Source organism: Oncorhynchus nerka, linkage group LG22 (genome assembly GCF_034236695.1).
Source record: "Oncorhynchus nerka isolate Pitt River linkage group LG22, Oner_Uvic_2.0, whole genome shotgun sequence".
Lineage (NCBI taxonomy): Eukaryota > Metazoa > Chordata > Actinopteri > Salmoniformes > Salmonidae > Oncorhynchus > Oncorhynchus nerka.
In genome coordinates, this window is record NC_088417.1 from 81163280 (window position 1) to 81168634 (window position 5355).

Consider the following 5355-nt stretch of genomic DNA (forward strand, 5'->3'; position numbering starts at 1 on the left):
GTGAACCTATGTTACTCTCACTTCATGAACATGTTAGCTTATTCTGAGTACTCTTGGAGGCAAAGCAAGTGAATTTTTGTGCAGTTGACTGACGGTATCTATGAGATGGATAGCTAATGCTCATGCAAAACTTCCTGAAGAGTCTGTATTCTCATGGCTCGGCATGAGAATTCCTACAGAAGCTTACATTTCACATTTATCTCATTAAACTGGCTGCCTGTGTGATTTAATGACAGTTTGACAGTATAGACATAAACAACAACAATTAAAAATGTTTCTTTGGTCATGAAAAGCAGAAAGTTGTCTCTATCTAAAAAGTTTTGCGATGCTGACAGCACCCTCAAGATGTTTAATTATGAGCGCTGTGACAACCTACCCGGTGAGAAATAGTCCCACTCTCCCATACTAAAGTAAAGACTGAATGGGCAAGAAAAATAAACACATCTCCTTGCTGATGATTGTTTGGTTTAGAGAATTGAGCTGAAAGCTCTGGATTTCATTCTCAGTGCATATCTGAGTCATTAAAGAGGCTCTTTGATGTGCTGTGTACATACTGTATCATTAGTTCTTCTTAGAAAGACAGGTTCTGTAAGAGTATACGTTATTGTTCAGGTTGGACAAGAAATTATCATTTCAAAGTAGAACACCTATTTAAATAAAGTCCAAAATATATACAATTGTATCCAAACATCATTGTGCCTCATTCCTCTCAAGGCAAATCAAGAGCATACATAAGCTGGTTGTTTAGCATATGTCACATTGATTACAAACATGGACTGATTGTAGTTAATAGGCTGTTGTCCCAAACCACCTTACTCTGTGTTGAGATGTATAAGTACGGAGGTATATGGTTTCTCTTCGCACTTAGCTAACAAATAACTTGATAATAACTACAGGTGAAACCCCTGGTCATCCCAAAATGTTATTGTTTGGTGAAATTAGGCAGAAGTAATAGAGTGCGCCACAGGAAAAGAACACCCTGGCATTCTTCCTTGGCAATGTTAGAGCAAGATATCCTGTGGGTTAACTGTTTAAAGTGGTGATTAAACGGGTGATGATTACAAGATTCACCCAAGCAACAACCGTGAGTTAGAATTCTGTGTGTAAAGCGAGACAATAGTAATGGAAATTATACTGTAGCTTTTCATGATGCTTATTTAAGGAATGTTAATTATGCTGCTTAATGGTATCATAAATCTGAGGAACATTTGTTCAACACAAACAAATCCGAATCTTAATTAAATTCATTGGTGTCTAAGCCACCGCAATATCATGATTATTGCCCCATAGATATGCAAAAGTGCATTCGGGAAATCTAATTGGAATGATCAATTCAGATGATCTGCTCTCAGGTTATTAATGGTTTAATCCAGACTGAGGGAAAACAAAGACCAAAGCAAATAAAAGTCCAAAATACAAAAGTCTCTTAAATCTTCTCAAATAAAACCACTTTTTCTCTCTCACTTTTGTTGTAAAAAGAAAGCTGATTCAGGATTGGATATCAGGATTATGTTACAACAAAAAAGTAGTAGTAGTTTTGCCAGTCAACAAATTACTTCAAACAGGGCTGTATTTGGTCAGTCGTGCCACTTCTATGACAATGTTATGATAGTGCAGTGGAAGAGATTTTCTTGAATTGTGATTCAGACTGTGTATATACATATATGATAAATATTACTCACTACAAGGGTACTGACAGACCAATTCAAGATAAGTTTTGTCACATGCTCTGCCATGGGATAAGGGGGTGTGTTACTTGGATAATGGACCAGGTTTCATTCGGATCACATGCACGCTGACAGATAAGTGCACACTCTGGAATTGAGGGTCCTCCAGTCAATTACAGAAGAAATCAATATTGCCAATAGAATCGGCCATGAACCTGTTGCAATGCAGGTCCCGTTGATGAGATTTTGGGGGACTTCTTTCTGCTCTGCTAGTTTTACAGATTGCATTTTTCATGGAGGGAAAATCTGTTCTAGTTTGTTTGTTTAACAGCTGATTTTGTTTCTGGTTTTAACTAAATCTCATCAAATAGGTATTTTACAGGAATTTCTTCAACCTCCATCAATGAGCTATTTACCAAAACAACAGAGGTGTAAAGAAATTGAATGGAGTCCACTTTGATTTATTTCTCTAATAGATATAGGCCATTCTTATTCACATCAGAGCATTTGTTGGTAACAACTGACATCGGCTATGGGTGCGTGTGTGTGCTGAATAGTTAAATGACAAACTTACAACCAATAGATTTGACCTAATAATTCCTATTAGTTTATTGTGTGTTGTATACGATCTTATGTAATAAATGGGACATCTTAATCCATTTTCAAACTTCTTTAACCTACAACAAGAAATCTTTTCCCCTGTGATAAACTAGCATTTCCAGTACGAGCCACAATGCATTTCAAACACTCAGTACAGAAGTTGGGTAGGTTGATAGCTTTAGGCAAAAGACATGAACAAACAAAATGATTTCAAGCCATCAAATCCGATCCCTCATCTAGTGGTTGACTAAGAACATTTGTACTTAATCTACCCTGCCAAGGCATAAAGATGAGGCTGAAATCCCTTAATGGAGGTTTTCTCCCAGCACAGAATGTTTTATATCTAATATGTTCCCTCTGAAACAGCCATAAGCAAACCAAATGAATAAGTAGCACTAGAGGTTATTTTAACACGACTCTACATAATTTCACTGTGACCTCTATCACACTATTGAAGTTCTGACACTATTAAAATTGATACTGACAAGTTTTAGGGGATCTAAGTTAATTGGTTTACTCTTACAAAGAGGGACAGAGTGTTATGTTTCACCTGTGTGTAGTACAAGCAAGGAAATAAATGAAAATAGCAGAAAGTGGTTATATCGACAGATTCTTTCACGTCTTGGTCTCTAACTATGGTCTGAGACCATTAAAGATTTTACATGAACAAAAGATGAACCCATGCTGGCTGATGGATAAAAGCATTCTAGACGTCAAATGCTGTATAGATGTCTGACCTTCTAGTACTTCCCGTGCACAAGGGTTTGTATGCTGTTGAGGGGCACCTTTTCTGGTTTGCCCTAAACCTACTCCCTCCCTCACACATAGACACGCACAAACATACAGACACAAAAAAGCTCATGCAGTGTGGTGCCCACACAGTGAATAAACAACAGGTTTTCAGCATATTTTATCCTAGCAGGGCAGCTGTGACATTGAGAATCAATACATATTTAAAGGTGATGCACTCACTCACCAAACATGCAAGGATGCCTTTGTAAACAAGACACGTACTGTGCAGTGTGGGGGCATTTTGGATGTGATTATCAAACCATGGCTTTCTCAGGGTATTGTGTTAGAAAAATCATTAAAGCTGAGCCTGTCTTTCTGGGTTTGAGAGGATGACTCAGGGTCTGAACCATCACATCCATTGTACTGTGGATCGGTTTGGAATGAGAGGTGCCTGTTATTCAACTTTCATAAAGCCTGCTGCTGTCAGAGCCCAGGCAGTGCTCAGACAGAGGCTCAGGGAGGGGCCCAGGTGCAGCAGAGGGAGACAATCCCCCAGCATCCAGAGAGGAATAGACCTGTCAGCCAAACCAGCACTAAAACAGCCCAGAGAAACCATTCAGAGCCCTCTCCACAGGATTCTCATTCAACTATGTGAAGAATCCTGACACACAGCCAACAAACAAGCAGTACATAAAAATAAATACACACTTGCACACATACACTGAAATTGTGAATAATTCTAGTTTCATCTACAGACTTGAGTGATATGCTTCATTGAGTGATGTTTAATTGAAATCACATATTGAAGAACTCCATAAGGAAATGATAGAGGCGTTTGGCGCCACGACGTCAGACTGACATGAGGAAGAGTAGGCAGTAAAGTGCATGAACGTTAGAACGCGCTGTCCTTGGTGCTGGAATCGTATTACGGCGCGCAGCTTTGACCTTCCTACCACAGTAGCTATCGTCCAAAAAAGTCAAACTGAAGATCACCTGTTGTTCCTCGGGATCAACTCTTGCACATTTCAAGTAAACACATATATATATATGTATTACCATATACAGCTTTAGCATAAAACTATACATTTATATGGATAGACTATAATATTATTTCTCTATCTCTACGTCCATCTATTCATTTACCATTACGTGCCCTAGTACAATATACAGTGACCATCATGTTCAAGCATCACTAAATAGTAAAAAGAGTCAGTCATCAATGTCAACCTTGAGAGACACGTTTTGTGGTCAATAAGATAATATATAAAGTCTACCGTGAAAGGGGAGGTGGATGGTGTTGTCATCACTAGAAACCGCGGGGAGCTTGGATTGAGAGAACCCAAATGAGACAACAGTGTGCAGAGCAGACTGCTCAAGGATCAACCTACACACGGAGTGTTTCTCCATCAGAATAAAGAGACAGTGGGTCGACCAGGAAATCCATTGACTATTGAATACCATGACAACTCTTGTTTTTAGTTTTGCTGTTATTTAGTTGTTAGGCTATACATTTTTTTGTTGTCTATTTTTGCCGCCAAAAAAAAAACGTTAATTTCACTGAGAACCTTACGGATGATAATCTGTTCAATAAGATACTGGTTGCAGCTGTTTTTGGCTAATGGTTATTTACAGTTGTATCGACTGGTCTCAAGAAGTGAAGATAAAGGAACAGGAGAGGAACGTGTGAGGAAACGGAAGGCATTAGCCTACCTTGATCTATGATTTAACACAAAAATATGTGCATGCTAGCTAATCCTATCAAACACGAAATAGAAGTCTTTAGTCTCACAATTATGTAATGGCGTGCATTTTAAAGCGGGTGCATACTTCATCTGCGCTCGAATCGGATTTGTAATTCACAAGTTGTGTTTTTATGTATAGTTTTTTCGTATCATTATTTTATTCCCAGATATGCGGAATATAATATGTGGTTTCTAATTGGAGGTTTTGGTGTAACACAGATATTCGCTATGCTTTAGGTGGATCATTATTTGAGACAATAACATAGATATAATTACACCTGATAATAAAGTTTCAGCACTATAAGTAGCACTTATATCCTTTGGTAATTGTATTGCAGAGTTGGCGTGACATATATACACAAGAATTATTGTTGTATAGCCAGCCATTACATGCATGAAGCCAAAGGCAGAGACACCTGCCACTTTGTCGGGGACTACACGTGCTTCGATTCCGCTACTGTTTTCTCAGCAGGCTACACCAAAAAAACAGAAAATATCAAGTGACATAACCTGAACAGATTTTTGTTCTCCAAAGTGGACTATAGTAAAGTTTTGTTCGGCAAACAGTGAGCTATAGCCTATGAAGATCGCGACACAGATTTTCCCTCGCAGAA